General features: G+C 53.3%; 1 protein-coding gene across 1 annotated transcript in view; it reads left to right on the forward strand.

Annotated features, from left to right (window-relative positions):
* The first annotated feature begins 22,194 nt into the window (after positions 1-22,194).
* The window catches only part of LOC142292076 (gametocyte-specific factor 1-like), a 157,900-nt gene continuing 156,929 nt past the window's right edge, over positions 22,195-23,165 (forward strand). The window contains exon 1 of the mRNA XM_075337175.1: positions 22,195-22,262. The gene's annotated coding sequence lies outside the window, so the exon portion shown is untranslated. The remainder of the gene's footprint in view (positions 22,263-23,165) is intronic.

Below are 23,165 nucleotides of genomic sequence, written 5' to 3' on the forward strand. Positions count from 1 at the left end.
CATGACCGCGCTTATGCGGTTCTGCATACCCAAAATGTGTTCAATCACACTTTTATGGGGGGTGGGCTCTTGCTCCCATGTTTCCTTTGCCAGGTCCAACAATCCCCGGGGATGTCGCCCGTATAACAATTCAAAAGGCGAAAACCCCGTGGATGCCTGTGGCACCTCTCGTATGGCAAACATCAAATAGGGAAGCATCATATCCCAGTCTTTCCCGTCTTTTGAAATCACCCTTTTGAGCATGGTTTTCAGGGTTTTATTGAAACGCTCGACTAAACCGTCCGTTTGAGGATGATACACAGACGTACGCAACTGCTTGATCTGGAGTAGCCGGCATAGCTCTTTGGTCACTTTAGACATGAATGGGGTCCCCTGATCCGTAAGGATCTCCTTGGGCAACCCCACCCGGCAGAACACAGCAAACAACTCCCGAGCTATAAGCTTTGCTGCAGTATGTCTGAGAGGTATCGCCTCGGGATACCGGGTGGCATAGTCAACGATCACTAGGATGTGTTGGTGCCCTCGAGCGGACTTTACGAGGGGCCCCACCAGATCCATCCCTATCCGTTCAAAAGGGACTTCTATAATGGGTAACGGTACCAACGGACTGCGAAAATGGGTCAGGGGTGCGGTAAGCTGACACTCCGGGCAGGTTTCGCAGTACCGTTTTACCTCTCCAAAAACCCCGGGCCAATAGAACCTTTGCAATATTCGCTCCTGCGTTTTCTTGACCCCTAGGTGGCCACTCATCAGGTGTTTATGAGCCAAGTCAAGGACCCGCCGGCGATACGGCTGGGGCACCACCAACTGTTCTACCCCCACGCCCCGTATTTCATCTACCCGGTAGAGTAAATCTTGCTTAAGAGCGAAATGGGGGTACCTTACCTGGGCGCCGGGCAGCTGTGCCACCCCGTCAACTGCTGTCACCCGACTCCGGGCATGTATTAACGTAGGGTCCTGGAGTTGGGCTGTCCCAAACGTATCCGGGGATGCCTCCAACTCCGGGATGGGCTCGACCATTTCAGCCTCTCCTGCCAATACCTCTAGGGGTGACCTATCGGGTTCACACTCTGTCCCTATCATGGTGACCCCTACGGCAGGCGTCCCGGATTCAGGATTATAGGGCTCAGGTCCCGGACTGACCAATATCTGAGGGGACTTAGGGGGTCCCCTCCATAAAGTCCAAAAATAGGGCAGATCCCTTCCTAGGATCACGTCATAAGGAAGAGTGTTAAGAAGTCCCACCTCATGTTGCACCTGACCGCAAGGTGCTGTGATGGTGACAATCCCCGTGGGATAGTCTCGGCGGTCCCCATGTATGCAAACCACCCCCACGGTACGTCCGGTGGCCTTTACTTTAGCCCTCAAGGTGGATCGCACAAGGGTCACTAAGCTCCCGGAATCCAACAATCCTGTAACCGGACATCCATTCACCTGTATTTGGCACAAGTGGGGCTCCGTCTTTGGGGAGACCAGGTCATCGGTACACACCACCTGAGCATACATTGAACCCCGCCGGGTAACCCCACAATCCATGGGCTCCGTGGTGAGTGGACACTGGGCTTCCATATGTCCCACCCGCTGGCATCGCCAACATCTAATGGGGACGGAAACCCCCTTGACGGGTTGTCGTTTAGGGTACAGAACCTTCCGGACCTCAGGAATGGCGGCCGCGGCCTCTGACGGGACGGTAGGGGATTCCTGCACCGTTGTCAGCGGTGGGTCCTTGGCCCTAGGCTTGGAGGGGCCGGACCGACGGGCGGTACGCAAAGTCTCAGTGTCCCGTATCAAGTCCTGCGTAGCCACATGCCGCTCTACCAGGGACACTAATTGGTCCAGGGTACTCGGGTCACCCTGTCCTACCCACCGTTGAACGGTGACGGGTAAAGTGCGCACAAAACGATCCACTACTACCCTTTCCACCATTTGCGCCGGGCTGAGAGTGTCAGGCTGCAACCACTTTTTTACAAGATGCAATAAGTCATAGGCCTGGGAGCGTACGGGTTCATAGAACCACTGATTTACCCGCTGAGCCCGTACATAGGTATTCACCCCCAACCGAGCCAGTATTTCGGCTTTCAGGGTCACATAGTCAATGGCGTCCTCGGTACAGAGGTCCAGGTACGCTTTTTGGGGTTCCCCCGTCAGATAGGGCGACAATACCTCAGCCCACTGGGGGGTCGGCAGCTTTTTCCGCTCGGCCACCCGCTCAAACACCGCCAGGAACGCTTCCACATCATCCCCCGGAGTCATCTTTTGCAACGCTTGTCTCACCGCTTTCCGGACGCTGCCGTCGTCACCCGGTCCCGGGGTTGTTGCTGCCGGTCCGGCACGGATCGACTTGGCCAGGAGAACCATCTGTTCTTGATGTCTTTGTTCCTGCAATTGCAAGGCTTGCTGCTGACGTGCATTGGCCTGAACCAGCTGTTCTTGGTGCCTTTTGTCCTGCACTTGCAAGGATTGCTGCTGACGTTCCAACGCCCGGAGCAGGTGTGCATTGGTCTCTTGTTGCTGTGCATTAGCCTCTTGTTGCTGTGCATTAGCCTGAGCCAGCTGCTGTAGTATGTCCTCCATGGCGTCGCCGGGTTTGGGCTGTAGTATAGCCGCTCGAATCCAGGACATGTGCTACTGGGTCACCAGGGATGGATACTACACCTCACCGGCTGGCATGCCCGCATTCTCCACCATATGTGAGGTAGCACGGTCGGCTGCGCAGCAGAAGACACGGGATCCAGGCATTAAGGTTCACAGCACACGGTTTAATGTCCAAACAAAAGTCCACAACAATATACATGTGCCTCTCCAGCAGAGAGCTCAGGGAGTTCTGTTCACTCCCTCACACCCGGCACACCTGCCCTTGTTCCTGTTTCCATTTACCCCTTCCTTCAGCCTGTAGGGAAACAGCATTAACCCTAGAGTGGATTTACTTTCTATCATGGAGTGAGCACAACCGGGGCGAGACATACCGGCCGTCATAGATAACCCCAGTCACAGTCTCACAATGGACAATGACCCCAAGCATACAGCCAAAGCTACCCAGGAGTTCATGAGTGCAAAAAAGTGGAATATTCTGCAATGGCCAAGTCAATCACCAGATCTTAAACCAATTGAGCATGCATTTCACTTGCTCAAATCCAGACTTAAGACAGAAAGACCCACAAACAAGCAAGACCTGAAGGCTGCGGCTGTAAAGGCCTGGCAAAGCATTAAGAAGAGGAAACCCAGCGTTTGGTGATGTCCATGGGTTCCAGACTTAAGGCAGTGATTGCCTCCAAAGGATTCGCAACAAAATATTGAAAATAAAAAGTTTTTTTTGGGTTTGGTTTATTTGTCCAATTACTTTTGACCTCCTAAAATGTGGAGTGTTTGTAAAGAAATGTGCACAATTCCTACAATTTCTATCAGATATTTTTGTTCAAACCTTCAAATTAAACGTTACAATCTGCACTTGAATTCTGTTGTAGAGGTTTCATTTCAAATCCAATGTGGTGGCATGCAGAGCCCAACTCGCGAAAATTGTGTCACTGCCAAATATTTCTGGACCTAACTGTATGTTCCCATCCTGAGTTACGTGGTCCCCAATCCTAGTGGGCATTCATGTCTGTTGGCAATTTTCTGTGGACATTTTTCACATATCATGTGAACATCCTCACCTTGCACCTCAAATATCATGGATCTGAAACTTTCTGATGCTGCAATTGGCAATTTTCTGTGTGGGCAATTTTCCATGTGGGCAATATTCCGTGTGGGCAAATTTCCATGTGGGCAATTTTCCATGTGGGCAATTTTCCGTGTGGGCAATTTTCCGTGTGGGCAATTTTCCTGTGGGCATTTTTCCTATGGGCAATATTCATGTGGGCATTTTTCCTGTGGGCAATTTTCCTGTGGGCAATTTTCTGGTCACCCCCAATTTCATATGCTGTACCTTGGCTAGTTATTAAATATAGAGAGGATCCCATGCTTATTTTTTTTTTTAAATGGTTTAAAAAAATAAATAAATAAATAATGACGTGGGGTCCCCTCCATTTTACTAAAACCAGCTAAGGTACAGCAGACAACTGAGGGCTGATATTATTAAGGTGGGAAGGGCCATAGTTATTTGGTCTTTCCAGCCTAACAATAGCAGCCTGCAGCCACCTCAAAGTGGCGCATCCATTAGATGCGCCAATTCTGGTACTGGATCCAGCTCTTCCCGTTGCCCTGGTGTGGTGGCAAACAGGGTAATATTTGTGGGGTTGATGCCAGCTCCAGCTGGCATCAAGCCCTGGTATTAGTAATGGGTGACGTCTAGCAGTGTGTGCTGTGTCTGCTTACCTGCGTTGACCTGGACCTCATAAGTTCAGCCCATTTCACTGCAGGGGCGCCCTCAGCAAGGTGTGTGCAGCCGCGGCAGTGACGTTGTGGATTCATTGGAGTATCCAATGAACTCGGATGATCTCTTGACGATACCCCAATGACACCCGCGCTACCGCGATACCCACGCTGAAATCTGATGAACCTGTGAAGTCACTGTCGCAACACCAGCTGTAGCGCGGATGTCACCAGGAGGTCCGAGCTCATTGGATGCTCCGATGACCTCCTGACGTCACTGCACACACACTGCTGGATATTCACCTGTCCCTGGCGCTCATGTCCCCAGGCACTGCTGCCTTCGGTAATGCTGCTGCTTCCAGGTCCTCGTTGCAGTGAATATGCAGTGAGCTGAATGAGCGGGGGTCGGAAGCAAGTGACAGCAGTGCCAAAGACTGCAGCGCTGGATACAGGTGAGTATAGAGTATTTTATTGCAAAGGCACATATTTTCTCCGGTACGTGTCACACTGATGTCACATTGATTACATCAGTGTACGATCCGTGTGACACAAGTGCTGCCGGAGAAAAAACGGACATGTCTCCGTGTGCGCGTGTGGGGCCACACAGTCAGTGTGAAAGCACAGACGTGTGAGTAACACGGACGTCTGAAAGGGGCCTTATACTCACCCTCTGACGTCATCACCTTTTATTGTCTCCGTCTAGTCCCGTGGCATCATATTGTGGCCGCAACTTCTGACTTGAACAGAAGTCAGAAGTTACATCACAAGTTCTCAAAACGAGTTTTTGAGAGCCAGAACGAACTTTCATAGACTTACATTGAAGAGTGACCTCCAGAGCACTTCATGAAATACTAGAGCTGCCAGCAGCTCACAAACTGCCTGAGACCAACTGGAGTGGTACTGATGGAAAGTGAAAATACCAGAGGGGGGTATAAGACAGGGGGCAGAGACTTAAGGCCGCTTTACACGCAACAACATCGCTAACGAGATGTCGTTGGGGGTCACGGAATTCGTGACGCACATCCGGCCTCGTTAGCAACGTCGTTACGTGTGAACGCAGGAACAACCGTTAACGATCAGAATTACTCACCTTATCGTTGATCGTTGACGCGTTGTTCCTTTCCCGAATATCGTTGCTGTTGCAGGATGCAGGTTGTTCATCGTTCCTGTAGCAGCACACAACGCAACGCAACGCAACACAACGCTAACACCGCAGGAACGAGGAACTACATCGTACCTGCGGCCGCCGGCAATGAGCAAGGAAGGAGGTGGGCAGGATATTCCACCCGCTCATCTCCACCCCTCCGCTTCTATTGGACAACTGCCGTGTGACGTCGCTGTGACGCCGCACGAACCGCCCCCTTAGAAAGGAGGCAGTTCGCCGGCCACAGCGACGTCGCAGGGAAGGTAAGTCTGTGTGACTGGTGTAAGCGATGTTGTGTGCCAAGGGCAGCGATTTGCCCATGACACACAACCGATGGGAGCGGGTACGATCGCTAGCGATATTGATACTGATATCACAGCGTGTAAAGTGGCCTTTAGATTAAAAGCACCATCCAGAGATGAAAAGAAAAAACTGCTGGAGTGGTGCTCTAATAGCTGCACAGTTCTGAGTGTTCCCAAGTTGTACTGCCACTGCAGACCTCTCAGGACTTAGGAACGTCTGACTGGTGGCCCTATCTTGCCGTACTGACCCAAACCAGTTATCCACCTATTACCGATTCTCAACCCAAAATAAGACACAGACTGCGTGACATTGGATGCAAAAGGCCACAGCAGCCTCGTTTATTATCACCAAAATAATCAATAACATTTTATTCATAAATATAGTAATAACTCCATAAAACATAACCACCAACAAAGGAGGGGGGGGTAAGTGAAGAGTCCCGTTGTACATGATTGCAACACCAGCTCCACCATGTGCCCTCAGCCGCACCACACCGGCTCGAGGACACCCAGCCGAGTGTTGCTCCACCATGTGCCCTCAGCCGCACCACACCGGCTCGAAGACACCCAGCATATTAACATGCCCTGCTGTGACCCAGCACAGCAGGGTCCCACGTTAACATGTCCCGCTGTGACCGAGCACAGCAGGGACCAACCATACCATTGCACCACCAAGGGTAACCCGTTCCTGCACTGGGTTCCCCCCCGCTCTTTGCGCAATCCACCGACTTCAAATACCCCCCTCCTTTACGCCGACTGCTGCGACAAGGTCAATCCTCTTCGTCTCTCCATGTCGATCTGCAGAAATCTTGCAAAAGGGCGGGTGGGCGGGACAATTCCGGACGTCTTCCAGGTAGTGAATGAACCTCCCACCTCATACTTCGGCCCTATATATACTATCCTACAACTAACAACAGCTTGACCAATTACATGGCCCCACAGCACTTATAACTCCACCTCCCACTTTTCCCGCACAAAAATGCCCTACACCTTAACCCCTTGCTAACCCTCAGGCCTAGCATCCCTCCTCAGTCATGTTGCCCTCCCTTGAGCCCCTTCAGGGCAGGCGTCCGGGCTTTTCTTGACTTAGGAACGTCTGACTGGTGGCCCTATCTTGCCGTACTGACCCAAACCAGTTATCCACCTATTACCGCTTCTCAACCCAAAATAAGACACAGACTGCGTGACATTGGATGTAAAAGGCCACAGCAGCCTCGTTTATTATCACCAAAATAATCAATAACATTTTATTCATAAATATAGTAATAACTCCATAAAACATAACCACCAACAAAGGAGGGGGGGTAAGTGAAGAGTCCCGTTGTACATGATTGCAACACCAGCTCCACCATGTGCCCTCAGCCGCACCACACCGGCTCGAGGACACCCAGCCGAGTGTTGCTCCACCATGTGCCCTCAGCCGCACCACACCGGCTCGAAGACACCCAGCATGTTAACATGCCCTGCTGTGACCCAGCACAGCAGGGTCCCACGTTAACATGTCCCGCTGTGACCGAGCACAGCAGGGACCAACCATACCATTGCACCACCAAGGGTAACCCGTTCCTGCACTGGGTTCCCCCCCGCTCTTTGTGCAATCCACCGACTTCAAATACCCCCCTCCTTTACGCCACAGCGAGCACGTATGACACCTTGTACGTGCGAGTCCCACCACCAAAGACCAACCAGGGCCGTGACCACGGCTCCATTAACCAATGCCTTAATTTCAATACCAATGGGACTAAACCGAACACCATTAGACCGCCCAATTCACCAGAGACTGAAACTCCCCTGCCCCGAACCATCTTTGCAAAAGAACCGACCAAATATGTACCTGTACCCAGTCGGCACCCAGGGTCCGATTCTTCACCCAGCCTGCGCGACCAGTCACCAACGAGCAGCCTGAGTCGCCGACCCAACCCCGAAATAATGGGACGCGAACTCAGCCTCGTTGAGACAGCAACACTGCAGGCACCTCGAAAAGCACCCCAACTAATAATTCAACAAAGCCAACCTGCCTAATGATAACAAAGAGCACACGCCATGTTTCCTTGATCTCCGGCATTTCCCTGACAACCTGTGATGTCGACAAACCCGGCAAGCCTCCAAACAAGTGATCCATTGTAACCGAACACACGAGCACAAACACCTTGGCGGCATACAAGGGGCCCAAGGCCGTCATGCCTGAAAAAACGGAACAAGACCAGGGACCTCCCAGCGCCCAAGTCACTTCCACACAAGTGCCCTGTCAAGTCATCCGGAGGTCCCTCCTCCCGAATTAGTAACACCAGTCCTAATATACCTCACTATATGACCATAACCAAACCAAGCCATTAATGATCATGGCCACCCTGGCAACACCAAAACCTAGTCAATCAACAATCCTAGGTCTGAAAAAGACCCCCCTACTGTTGCCATGCGCCAAACCTAAGGTAAAGGAAGCACACCCCCAACTGCCATGCCCTGCCCGACAGCACGCACAACGTATAAGGTCTGGCGTACCTCCGCGGCCAACCGCATAATCACAACCAATCGTATCTCTTACGGGAAGCCTGGAACAAGTAGCCACCGCCACTGCCCCTTTCCCAAATGAACACGAATTATTTTCAATACCACCACTATAACGCCTACATACCTGGGAATACTCGCAAACCGCAGGAAGACAATAAGGCTCGTCCCAAAGTACCAAAGGATTTGAACCAGAACCATGGAAGACCGTTAGCGCATTTCAGAACCACAAAGAAGCACACGCCACCCTTATAAAATAAATGTGACACGAAATTCCTCACTGTAACTATCCCGGTAAAATACCCGTTAAATACACGCCCACCACATGAAGGCGACCAGGACCCAACCCGGGACACCAAAAGGGTCTACAGACCCACCCTACTATTCAAGAACTGGGGACACCATTAACCACACCTTTGCCAAACCCTGCATATACCAGTACCCGGCACCAACACAACTAAGCCTTAAACTACCATAACCAACGCCAGGCCCTATTCATTCCACAAGCCTTGGATGCTAACCGCATTCACATTACGGCATCCAAACAAAATACTTGCCCATCACCAGTACTGAAAACGCACTCCGGGGAGAGCCCCCAGCAAATTATCCATTGAGTACGCCGAAATGGCGCCCAACCCACCGCCAACTTCCAAAACCCCTAAACCACAAGCAACAAGCCTTCAATCCCGGGCTATTTTGTGTCAGAACCTGCCGCGACCCCGCCAACTGACGCACGAGGCCTTAGTCCCTGCTTGCTTAACCAAACCACAATTACCACTCCAATACCGTTTAGCGGCTATACAATGTGTGCTCCTGACATCCAGCACATAAAACCACTGCATCAAACTCACCGGCACACAAACTGAATCCCAATTATGTGGCGACTGCCCTTAAGTGGAAATGGTCCCCCTAAAGCAATACAAAACGTCACTCCTGCGGGCGCCAGATACCCGCCCAGTGAACCGTCGGAAATGGCCCACTACAAATCAGGCCTCCCAAACCGATAAGTAAAACCCCACCACACCACCAGTGATCCCAGACGCACTGATCAACCCGCAAAACCCCCCTCACATTCGTCACCCATACTTCACGCACCCCAACCCCAATCTGCCGGGGCTGCGCAATGGGAAACAAATCCAACCAGGCAAATAGTGTCTGGTCACAAGTTTAGCCTAGTCCAGCCCAAGCCTGGGCATCGAGATCAGCAAGTAGCCTAAAGCCCCGGCCCGTAGTAATCATAAACCTAAATCTCACGTAAGGAACCTCTTGCAGCCACGGTGCCTGTGTGTTCAAAGGATGGAAACAAAGCAACACCCTATCAAATCCACCACCTGATACCATGGTAAACGACAGGTAGAATCACCGTACCTGCCCGCATACCGGCCAGTGAAAAGGTCTCTCCCACGCAGACCCGGAAAGTGCATCTGATAACCGTCCCCATAAGCAACAGCGAATATGCCGTTAAATGCAGTTAGGCCACCAAGCGCCTTACTCGCGCATATAACACGGGCCCCGACAAGCAGCCCACTATCCACCAAAAGCCTATTAGCAACCGTCGACATATTCGCCAAGGAACCGGCAATATAAAAGCCAAACACCCCACTGTGTATATGAACAACTCAACACCAAGGAGCACCCCGGCCCGGCCCCTGGACCCAAATAAATCATGGGCCCCTTACTGAAACCACCCATCTTCCACCAGCCCGAACCCAGACAATAACAAGAACCAATGGGGTGGTAAACCTACAACCAAAACACTGTACTCGATACTTATGCGCCCCAACCAACCCAAAGATGGGCACTTAACAGTAGCGGCAACCAGCAAAACATGGCCTAGAATATCCAGTTCAGCCAGAGGGGGTCCCTACCACCCCTTATACCACCCACAGCTCCAATAACCTGCCATAGACACAGGCAACGACTCCCCGGACATGGCCTCCTGCACTAAATAAGCTCAAATTACAACATGCAAGTAGATAATGCCTAAACCAGTAGCATTCCTGCCTCGGAACAACCCCAGTGAACAATGAAGAGATCTGCTGCCGCAGCAAAAGAAGAGGAAACCAAGGTCATGTCGGCAGACAATACACCAGACAACACACCCCCTTTCCATCGTCTGATGACAAGCAACCTCCCTGTACCCACCATCACCACCGATCTATCAACAGCCAACAAAACCCCGCACAAACACTCAGCCCCTGAGACACCTATCCAGAATGGATACCCACAGCCACACTCTCAGGGAACAACACCATGGTCCTTAATGATCCAATCGTGAATGCAGACCCATCCGCCAAAAGGCCCCCACCCCAACACCTGCTACTGGGCCATGAAACCCCCAGAGGTGCGGCTAATCACCGCGACCCCACAAACCACCCTGGACCTCACCATAGTACCGCCTCATAACCGTCCACCCTTTACAAATCACGTCCGTTATTAAAACCCCGCAACGCCCAGGAACGTACGACTTAACACCAACCAACAACCAGAAGTATTTAAAAACCCCCACCACCAACAAATGGCCAAAACCTAAATAAGAGGTGCAAGTGAACCTTAAGCTTACCAGGCTGACTCCGGGGTGGCCCCCGGAACAGCCGTCACGTGTCCTCCGCGTCGAGTTGGTATCCTCCTCGACCGACGCAGGCTGTCCTCCTCCTGGGCAGAAAACAGGCGACTGGGACCTCGCCAGCAACAGCCGGCGAGATGAACCTGCTGCCCAACCCGGGGGACGCCTCAGGAGATGGTCACCGACCCAGAGCCGTAAACGGGGGCTCCGGCCGCGCATATGTAAACTGCCTCCGTGCAGGGATCCAACCGCTCCTGGGTCCCCGCCGAACCCAGCTTCAAGGTCTCAGGGGCCCACCCTAGCTCGGCACCCCCAGCCCGTCATGCTCTGTCAAAGTGTAGCTCTGGCTCAGCACTGACATGCCGCCGCTGCTCGGTGAACCCTGTGCGGATTCAGATAACCATGATGCCAGGGGCAGGTGCTCACGCCGCCAGACCACGCACCGCGCCATGGGTCACGTGGCCGCGCCGCCCATGGTGTCACACTGACCCCTGCGCCATATCAACATGAACCTGAAAGGGCCAGTGATGTCACTTACCACTGCCCGCACCGCTGCTGGACTGCCGTCTGGTCTGCGAAATCCTCGCCCACATCTTGCTCTGCAGCCGACGATCGCTGCAGGGTTCAGCGCTGACACTTCCGGGTCAGCTGACCCCGGCGCCGAAGCACGTGACCGCGTCGCCAGACCACGTGACCGCGCCGGGTCACGCGGCCGCGACGCCCGCGTCACCAGTGTGCGCCGCGACCCGGAAGTGGAGGGGAGGCCGGTCACATCGCTCACCGCCCCGCTGCCGCCGTCCCGATACAGTCTCCGCGATGTCCTCTCTCGCAGGTCCACACGCGCCGCCGGCCCACGTGACCGCACCGCCAGCCCAGGTGACGCCGCCTGCCCACTTGACCGCGCCGACCCACGTGACCGCGCCGACCCACGTGACCGCGGCGGGTCAGGTGAGCGCGGCGGGGCAGGTGAGCGCGGCGGATCACGCAGCCGCGACATGCGCCGCACCACTGCGTACCGCGAACCGGAAGTTGAGGGGAGGCCGGCCACGTCACTCACCGCCCCGCTGCCTTGATGCCCGCGGCCCGGCTTCTGGCCCGGGCCCCGCGTTGTCCCGTCTCCTGGGTCCGCCGCCGCTGCCGTGGGTCTTCCACTGGGGCTCCGCCGCCCGCTCCTTGGTGTCGTCTCCGGGCTGAGGCGCTAAGAAGGCCGCGGTCTTCGCTGCCACTTCGGAGGCAGAGGGGTCCCATCTTCAGCGCCACCGACGTCGCCGGACCATCGCTGCAGCTGCTTCTCCACCCTCCTCTTGGTCTGTACCACGAGGCCCTCGATCTTCAGGATCCAAGTGATTCAGCAACAATTCCGGACGTCTTCCAGGTAGTGAATGAACCTCCCACCTCATACTTCGGCCCTATATATACTATCCTACAACTAACAACCCCTTGACCAATTACATGGCCCCACAGCACTTATAACTCCACCTCCCACTTTTCCCGCACAAAAATGCCCTACACCTTAACCCCTTGCTAACCCTCAGGCCTAGCATCCCTCCTCAGTCATGTTGCCCTCCCTTGAGCCCCTTCAGGGCAGGCGTCCGGGCTTTTCTTTCTGGAAATGCCAAAGCAAAGTTTACAGTGGTATTTACTGCTGCAAATATCATTATGTAGACCACAAATTTAAGGCCTTGTACGTTTGAGCGCACGCTGTTTTTTGCCACATTTTGTGAGTTTTTTGGGTGCAATTTTGATCCCCAAACTGCATGCATTTCCTTCCCCAGCAAAGTCTATGTGATTTCAGTTTACTGTCCGCACGTTGCAGCTTTTTTTTTTGGCTGCGTCTTTGTGGTGACTACAAGGATGAAGCATGTCAATTCTTTCTACGTTTTTGCCAGTGTTTTTGAGCCCTTCCAGTTAATAGATTTCACTTAACAAACGCACTGGGCAAACACGCTGTAAAAAAAACGCAGTAAAACGCGGCAAAAAACGCATGCTGAGGGAGTGATTTTTTTGGGACCAAAATCTTGCATCTCTTTGCTCACCACAAAGATATAGCATGCGCACATAGCCTAACCCTGCACCACAGCTATTGAGCACACTGTGTGTATGAGCAATGTCAAACCACTACAGATCCAAAACATGCAAAATGTGCCCCCATTTATTGGTTTTCTGATTTTGGGAAACTAATCCCCAGCTGCAACTTAAGAAAAAAAAATACTGGGCTTAAGGGTACGCTCACACGAGCGTATAAATCGGACGAGTGCAATGCGAGAAATTCTCGCATTGCTCTTGGCCCCATGTAAGACAATGCTGCAGCTCAGATCAGACCCTAAATGGACTGAGGAAAAAAAAATTGCAGCATGCTGCGATTTTCTGCGAGAGCCGTATAACTTGCATCCATACAAGTGTATGGGTGTGAGATACATCAGACTGCACTCGGATGTTATCCCAGTGCAGTGCGATATACGCACAGGCTGACAATGGAGGAAATGGGGGGGATTAACCCCTCCCTCTCCTCCGCAGCGCCCGCCATCTCCTTCGTAGCTGTGACCCGATCGCAATATCCGGTCACAGTTTTGCATGACACACGGCTCACGCTCGCAGCAGATCCTGAGCTGAAGGTCATTAGCATATTGCATCTGTTGCTCTTGCATCGGATGCCATATGCTAATGTGTCTGCAGCCTTAAAGGGGTTGTCCGACATAACAAAAATGTTTGCGTTTAAGCTAATCTGTGCTGTATTGTCATATAAAACACCCCTACATTGTTATTTTTTGTTTTCTAACTTTTGTTCCTCTTGAATTATCCCTTCATTCTCTGCAGCTCCTTGTTTACATTCAGCTCCAGAAAACTGACCACTTCCTGTGCAAAACCTCAGTCAGAGCTGGCACTGCCCGGCCTCAGTGTCCAGCCCCTCCCCAGTGTCCAGCCTCGCCCCCTGCACACACAGTCCCTGTCAGTATATTCTGCCCAGCACCTGACCTGTTATCACTACAGCATTGCAAATAACAGCCCCACATCAGGCTCTGCACCCCCCACCACATCAGGCTCTGCACCGCATACACACATCAGGCTCTGCACCGCATACACACATCAGGCTCTGCACCGCATACACACATCAGGCTCTGCACCGCATACACACATCAGGCTCTGCATCGCATACACACATCAGGCTCTGCACCACATACACACATCAGGCTCTGCACCGCATACACACATCAGGCTCTGCACCGCATACACATCAGGCTCTGCACCGCATACACACATCGGGCTCTGTACCGCATACACACATCAGGCTCTGCACCGCATACACATCAGACTCTGCACCGCATACACACATCAGGCTCTGCACCGCATACACACATCGGGCTCTGCACCGCATACACACATCAGACAATGCACCGCATACACATATCGGGCTCTGCACCGCACACACACATCAGGCTCTGCACCGCATACACACATCGGGCTCTGCACCGCATATACATCGGGCTCTGCACCGCATATACATCGGGCTCTGCACCGCATACACACATCAGGCTCTGCACCGCATACACACATCGGGCTCTGCATCGCATACACACATTGGGCTCTGCACCACATACACACATCGGGCTCTGCACCGCACACACACATCAGGCTCTGCACCGAATACACACATCGGGCTCTGCACCGCATATACATCAGGCTCTGCACCGTATACACACATCAGGCTCTGCACCGCATACACACATCGGGCTCTGCACCGCATACACACATCAGGCTCTGCACCGCATACACACATCAGGCTCTGCACCGCATACACACATCGGGCTCTGCACCGCATACACACATCAGGCTCTGCACCGCATACACACATCAGGCTCTGCACCGCATACACACATCAGGCTCTGCACCGCATACACACATCAGGCTCTGCACCGCATACACACATCGGGCTCTGCACCGCATACACATCAGGCTCTGCACCGCTTACACACATCAGGCTCTGCACCGCATACACACATCAGGCTCTGCACCGCATACACACATCAGGCTCTGCACCGCATGCACACATCAGGCTCTGCACCGCATGCACACATCAGGCTCTGCACCGCATACACACATCGGGCTCTGCACCACACGCACACATCAGGCTCTGCACCGCACACACACATCGGGCTCTGCACCACACGCACACATCAGGCTCTGCACCGCACGCACACATCAGGCTCTGCACCGCATACACACATCAGGCTCTGCACCGCATACACACATCAGGCTCTGCACTGCATACACACATCAGGCTCTGCACCGCATACACACATCAGGCTCTGCACCGCATACACACATCAGGCTCTGCATCGCATGCACACATCAGGCTCTGCACTGCACACACACACGGCGCTCTGCACCGACCCCCCCTACCCCCATAGGGAACACATGTAGGGAGTCCTCGGTCCCCGCCGCTCCTGCATGTTCGTCCGCTGTCTGTGCTCTGGACATATCAGCACAGTAGTGACGTCACTGCTGTGCTGAAGAGAGCACAGACAGCCGGGCAGTGATGAGAAGCGCAACGCTCCTTCTCATCAGCGCTTTCAAATATACCGGCATCTGTGATCTCAAATGGTATATTTGAATGTGTGATCCTGAGCAGGGGCCCGGTGCTGGCGCTGACACCACGGCAGCCGCCGCCAGGCCCCGCCCCCAGGTCACGGGTCCCACAGAAGTGCAGGGGGAGGTTGTGGGCAGAGTACGGGGTGCGGGGGAATGTGTGGGAGGGTGCAGGGAAGGGGGCGGGGACTCCACGCACAGTACCCGCCCAGCAGGGCGGCGACATGCTGTTTCCACATTTGCATGTCAACATGGCCCTGCCGGGGGAGAGGAGCTGACAGCAGGGCAGGTAAGTGCTCACTATCTACTTACCTGCCCCAATGTAGCCCAATAGGGTAATAATGAAAAAAACTCAAAATAAGCCGGATAACCCCTTTAAGGTGGTGTCACACATAGCGACGCAGCAGCGATCACAACCAGCGATCTGACCTTATCAGTATCCTTATCGCTACTGCGTCGTTACATGGTCGCTGGTGAGCTGTCAAACAGGCAGATCTCACCAGCGACCAGTGACCAGTCCGCAGCTAGCAGCGACGCGTGGAAGCGTAACTAAGGTAAATATCGGGTAACCAAGGAAAGCACTTCTCTTCGTTACCCGATATTTACCTTAGTTACTAGCGTCTGCCGCTCTCACGCTGCCAGTGCCGGCTCCCTGTTCCCTGCACTCCTAACCAGAGTACACATCGGGTTAATTACCCGATGTGTACTCCAGCTACGTGTGCAGGGAGCAGGGAGCCGGCACTGTCAGCGTGAGCGGCGTACGCTAGTAACTAAGGTAAATATCGGGTAACCAAGGAAAGGGCTTCTTGGTTACCCGATGTTTACTGTGGTTACAGCTTACCGCAGGCTGCCATACGCCTGCTCCCTGCTCAATTCAGTTCGTCGCTCTCTCGCTGTTACACACAGCGATGTGTGCTTTACAGCGGGAGAGCAACGTCCAAAAACTGAAGCAGGACATTCAGCAACGACCGGCGACCTCACAGCAGGAGCCAGGTCGTTGCTGGATGTCACACACAGCGACAGCGACAGGACATCGCTGCTACGTCACAGAAAATGGTGACTTAGCAGCGACGTCGTTGTCGTCATCGCTATGTGTGACACCACCTTTAAGGTACCGTCACACATAACGACATCGCTAGCGAGATCACTGCTGAGTCACGGTTTCTGTGACGCAGTAGCGATTCCGTTAGCGATCTCGTTCTGTGTGACATCTACCAGCGATCAGGCCCCTGCTGTGAGGTCGCCGGTCGTTGCAGAATGGTCCAGGCCATTTTCTTCAAAGGCGATGTCCTGCTGGGCAGGACACATCGCTGTGTTTGACACTGTGTGACAGGGTCACAGTGACTGCTGAGATCGTTATACTGGTTGCTACTGCGCCCTGTATCGTTCCTGCATCGTTGATAAAGTCTGACTGTGTGACATCTCACCAGCGACCTCCCAGCGACTTACCAGCGATCCCTATCAGGTCGCATCGCGCTGGTAAGTCGTTGTGTGTGACTGGGTTTCATCCTCACCAGGTCTAGCGCAGAGTCACTGCTGCTGCTTCCAGTGTCTGTAAAGCCACGGCCCCACATTGAGTATTTATAGTCAAAACCAGGAGTGGAAAAATCAGAGGAAAAGTAAAATAGAAATAAGTCACCATTTATATATTTTTTACCCTCTCCTGGTATTAAGTTACAACTACTACAGTAAAAAATTCATCAAATGCTCAATGTGTGCACACGGCCTTAGGGTATACCCATGCGCTGCAGTTTTGTCCTAACCGCAAAAATGCACCTTGTGGCCAAAAAAACGCATCATGTGTCAAAAAAAAGTAAGCATTTTTTTTAATCTCCAAAGGGTGAAAAACGCAAAAACGTCGCGCTATTCCCTTCATTAGCTGCGTGGAGGTGACAGGAGCGGCTGTGTCTTCTGCAGCTCCAGTCACCTTCATGCAGCAGAGCTGGATGCGACGCTGGACCATCCTGGAGTACGCCGGACATGGAGGGCTTTTTCGGGCTTATTAAAGTGGTGAACCAGGGTATATGTTTGTGTTTTTTTTTCTAATAAAGGATTGTTCGGGTGTGTGTGTTTATTTACTGTAATTTACAGATTAATCATGGAAGGTGTCTCGGGGACACGCCTGACATGATTAATCTAGGACTTATTGGCAGCTATGGGCTGCCAATAACTCCTTATTACCCCGATTTGCCAACGCACCAGGGCAAATCGGGAAGAGCCGGGTACAGTCCCAGAACTGTTGCATTAAATGTATGCGGCAATTCTGGGCGGCTGCTGACTGATATTGTTAGGCTGGGGGGCTCCCCATAACGTGGGGCTCCCCATCCTGAGAATACCAGCCTTCAGCCGTATGGCTTTATCTGGCTGGTATTAAAATTAGGGGGGGCCGCACGCCGTTTTTTTTAATTATTTATTTATTTATTTTACTGCACAGTATAGACACGCCCACCGGCTGCTGTGATTGGGTGCAGTGAGACAGCTGTCACTCAGCGTGGGGGGCGTGTCTGACTGCAACCAATCACAGGCGTCTGTGGGTGGGGAAAGCAGGGATTAACGGATTCCGCTGTTTCCCATAGACTTGTATGGGTGACGGATTGTACCAAAAGGACCTGCGTTGCTTCCGCTGGGCGGGAGGAACGCAGCATGTAACGTTATTTTGAGCAGCGGAATCCTCTGGATTCCACTGCGCATGCTCTTTTTTTTTTTTTTAAATCAAACTTTATTTTGGCTCGCGGTGGCCGAACGTTCAGCTGAGCGCCCGGCCGTCGGCAAGCGACAGCGCTCAGCTGAGCGACCGGCCACCGGCATGCCCGGCCGCCGGCAAGTCACAGCGCTCACCTGAGCGCCCGCCCACCGGCATGCCCGGGCGCCGGCAAGTGACAGCGCTTAGCTGAGCGCCCGCCCGCTGGCATGCCCGGCCGCCGGCAAGTGACAGCGCTCAGCTGATCACCCGGCGGTCGGCTGCAGGGAGCGATCAGCTGATCACCCGGCGGCCGGCTAGTGACAGCGCTCAGCTGATCACTGGTGGTCGGCTGCAGGGAGCGATCAGCTGATCACCCGGCGGCCGGCAAGTGACAGCGCTCAGCTGATCACCGGCGGTCGGCTGCAGGGAGCGATCAGCTGATCACCCGGCGGCCGGCAAGTGACAGCGCTCAGCTGATCACCGGCGGTCGGCTGCAGGGAGCGATCAGCTGATCACCCGGCGGCCGGCTACTGGGAGCGATCAGCTGATCGTTTACAATAGTCTGCCGCTGGTAAAACTGTAAAAAAAAAAAAAAAAAAAATCAAAATGAATTGCGTTGTTTTGCAGCATCCGTTGCGCCACTATATGCAACACATCCGTTGCATCCGTTACACAACGCAATGCAACGGATACCGTTCAACGCAAGTGTGAAACTAGCCTTAGGCTAAGTTCACACTTCCGTTGTTTTCAATCCGTCAGCAACGGATCAGTTGTTTTTTAGATGTCAACTGATGCAACTGATGTGTTTTTCACAGGATTCCTTTCACAGGAATCCTGTGAAAAAACGGATCAGTTGCGTCCGTTACATCCGCTGTGCGTCCGTTTTTTGACGGATCAGTCATGATCTGTTTGTGTTTGGGACAGCCCAGTGGTTGTGCCAAACATGCTGGGCATGTTCAGTAGAGCATGACGGTATCCAGCGCTGGATTCCGTTGTAAGACGGATTACAACGGAATCCAGCACCATAGACATACATTGCAAGTGTGACGGATGGCGACGGATTCCTGCGTGGTGCGTTGTTTTCGACAGCCCGAAAAACGTTACATTCTGCGTTGCTCCCCGCCCGGCGGTCAGTCAAAAAACGATGGACCGCGACGCAGCGGACGCAACGCAGGGTCATCAGTCGCAATCCGCCACTAATGCAAGTCTATGGGACACAACGGAATCCGCTAAACGGATTCCGTTGTTTACCATAGCGGCGGATTTCGACTGATACATTTTAGGCTAAGTTCACATTTCCGCTAAAATGTATCAGTCACAATCCGCTGCTCTTGTAAACAACGGAATCCGTTTAGCGGATTCCGCTGCTCCCACAAGACTTGTATCAGCAGCGGATTGTGACTGATGATGCTGCGTTGCACCCTCCGCCCGACTGATCAGTCGTGGAACGACTGACCGCCGGGCGGGAGGAACGCAGCATGTAACGTTTTTTGAGCAGCGAGATCCGTCGGATTTCGCTGCGCATGCTCTCTGGCTCCCTGCACACGTCACCAGCTTTGGTTGGTTACCCGATATTTACCCTGGTTACGGTGCAAGGAGCCAGCGCTAAGCGGTGTAGGCCCGTAACCAAGGTAAATATCGGGTAACCAAGGTAAACATCGGGTGCTTTGCTGTTACCCGATATTTAGGCTGGTTATGTGTGCAGGGAGGCCGACACTTCCCCGCTCGGCCCCGCCCCCCGCTCGGCTCCGCCCGCTCCCGCACTCCGCACACACATACATACATACATGCATGCATGCACACACACTCACACATGCACTCACCTGTCCCCAGCCATGCAGACCGCAGCACTTCCACTGACATCCTCAGCGCCTGGCCCCGCCCCCTGCTCGGCTCCGCACCCGCCCGCATTCAGCATGTGTACACACACACACACTCACACACTCACCTGTCCTGCAGTCCCTGCGGCACTGACGTCCTCAGTGCCAGGGCCCCGCTCGGCTCCCCCCCCCGAACTCCGCCCCCTCACACAACGGAATCCGACAAAGAATTCTGTTCTTTGTCATCCGTTGTACAGCGTTGAACAGCGCATCAGTCACATGCGTCAAGCGACGCATGTGACTGATACAAAACAACGGAAATGTGAACTTAGCCTTAGCGGAAATGTGAACTTAGCCTTAGTGACGGATTGCGACTGATGACCTTGCGTTGCATCTGCTGCGTGGCGGCCAGTCGTTTTTTGACTGACCACCGGGCGGGAGCAACGCAGAATGTATTGTTTTTCTGGCCGTCAAAATTAACGCGCCACGCAGGAATCCGTCGCCATCCGTCAAGCTTGTAATGTTTGTCTATGGTGCTGGATTCCGTCGTAATCCGTCTTACAACGAAATCCAGCGCTGGATTCCGTCATGCTCTACTGAGCATGCCCAGCAGCTTTGGCACACCCACTGGGCTGTCCAAACACAAACGGATCATGACTGATCCGTCAAAAAACGGACGCATAGCGGATGTAACGGACGCGACGGATCAGTTTTTTCACAGGATTCCTGTGAAAGGAATCCTGTGAAAAACACATCCATTGCATTAGTTGACATCTAAAAAGCAACTGATCCGTTGCTGACGGACCTGACGGATTTAAAACAACGGAAATGTGAACCTAGCCATACTTGCTGGCTGATAACTGCTCCTGATAAATATCACAGGGCGCCTCTTAGGGTAAGAACGCACTTTGCTTTTTAGGCTAAGTTCACACTTCCGTTGTTTTGCATCAGTCACAATCCGTAGCCTTGAGGAATTATGGTATCCTGCAAAATATTTTGCAGGAATCCTGTTTTTCCCCATAGGCTTCTATTAGTGACGGATTGTGACTGATGATGCTGCGTTGCATCCGCTGCGTCGCGGTGAGTCATTTTTTAACTGACCGCCGGGCGGGAGCAACACAGCCTGTAACGTTTTTTTGAGCAGCGCGAGCAGTAGGATTTCGCTGCGCATGCGCTCTCTGGCTCCCCGCCCCCGTAACCAGGATAAACATCGGGTAACCAAGCAATGCGCTTTGGTTAGTTACCCGATATTTACAGTGGTTACGGGTGCAGTTAGCCCGCGCTAAGCGGTGTATGCTGGTAACCAAGATAAATATCGGGTAACCAAGCAAAAAGTGCTTTGCTTTTAGTTACCCGATATCTGCCCTGGATACAGTGTGCAAGGAGGCCGACACTTCACCACTCGGCTCCGCCCCCTCCAGCACTCCGCATGTGTACACACACACACTCACTTGTCCCCAGCCCTGCAGTCCCCGCGGCACTGACGTCCTCAGCTCCACGGCCCCGCATGTACACACGCATGTAGACAGACACACACACTCACTCACTCACTCGTCCCCAGCCATGCAGACCGCGGCACTGACGTCCTCAGCTCCACGGCCCCGCATGTACACACGCATGTAGACAGACACACACACTCACTCACTCGTCCCCAGCCATGCAGACCGTGGTACTGACGTCCTCAGCTCCGCCCCCCGCACACAACGGAGTCCGACAAAGAAATTCTTTTCTTTGTCACCGTTGTCATCCGTTGTACAACGCATCAGTCACATGCGTCAAGCAACGCATGTGACTGATGCAAAACAACGGAAGTGTGAACTTAGCCTTACCTGCTTTCTCAACTGCAGCGTTTAATGCCAAAATTGATGTGTTCTGCTTTTCAAGCAAAGTCTATGGGGATTTGGTTTTCTAAACCGCACTATGCAGTTCAAACTGCAGCCTTTTTGTGGCAGAACTTTGGTCAAAAACTCAGCTTTGCAGTGCAAAACCCAAAGCTGAGTTTTTGACCAAAGTTCTGCCACAAAAAAGGCTGCAGTTTGAATTGCATAGTGCGGTTTAGAAAACCAAATCCCCATAGACTTTGCTTGAAAAGCAGAACACATCAATTTTGGCATTAAACGCTGCAGTTGGAAAAAAGCAGGTAAAAAGCAAAGTGCGTTCTTACCCTTAGGGCAGGCACAGTGAGGTCGCCGCCATTTCCGGGCATTTTGGCGCCACTGGCTGAGCTGACTCATGGGGGCGTGGCCTCCTCCTCAGCGGCGCCTTGTAGTGAGTGGGCGGGGCGCTTAGGAGACACAAGCGCGGCAGCCACCGAGGAGACAAGACGCAGGAGCGGAAGGCGGTAATGGCGGCTCAGGGCTGGGGAGGGGCCATTGTAGGAGGCCTGTATGCTATGTGTAAGGCCTCCTGACACTCGGTGTAGTGTAGCTGTGTCATTTATAGAGTCGTCCATCGCCATCCCCCACGTGTCCCGTTTGTGGCCGATGTGCCCTCAAGAGACCGTGCAGGAGGTCTGTCCCCACAGGGGCATTCTCCGGCAACGCCGCCGCCCATCCTCTCCTGACGCTAAAGCCCGTCTACCGCAGCAAAAACACCAATTCCCTCCCCCATAGCTGGTTTTTCCCCCCTCCAATGCCACAGACCGATTCCTTCCCTAACGCCACAGCCCGTTTTCTCCCCTCCCAACGCCACAGCCAGTTTCCTTACCCCCCCCACCCTTCCTCCCCCTAACGCAAAAGCCCCCCCTTCCCCAACCTCACAGCCCGTCCCCCCCCTTCCCCCAACTCCACAGCCCCCCCTTCCCCCAACTCCACAGCCCGTCCTCCCCTTCCCCCAACTCCACAGCCCGTCCTCCCCTTCCCCCAACTCCACAGCCCGTCCTCCCCTTCCCCCAACTACACAGACCGTCCTCCCCTTCCCCCAACTCCACAGCCCGTCCTCCCCTTCCCCCAATTACACAGACCGTCCCTCCCGCCCCCTCCCCATAGTGGAGCACACTGCCAGTACACGGCTCCCCCACATTGCAGCATCTTCTCCATGTACAGCAGCCAGTGCTGGTGCCAAGAGTGTTCTCGCTATCCTCACCCCCTGAGTTTAGTGCTATGTGGGGTTCACAAAGATACTGAAGTTGCTTTCTTATCCTATTTTCTGTTTTTTGTTTTTTTTTTTTTTATTGCTCAATAAGAATACATTCCACGTTTATAACACCATGCAGTCATGTGCCCTGTTGTGAATGCACTTAAAA

Source organism: Anomaloglossus baeobatrachus, chromosome 2 (genome assembly GCF_048569485.1).
Source record: "Anomaloglossus baeobatrachus isolate aAnoBae1 chromosome 2, aAnoBae1.hap1, whole genome shotgun sequence".
NCBI lineage: Eukaryota > Metazoa > Chordata > Amphibia > Anura > Aromobatidae > Anomaloglossus > Anomaloglossus baeobatrachus.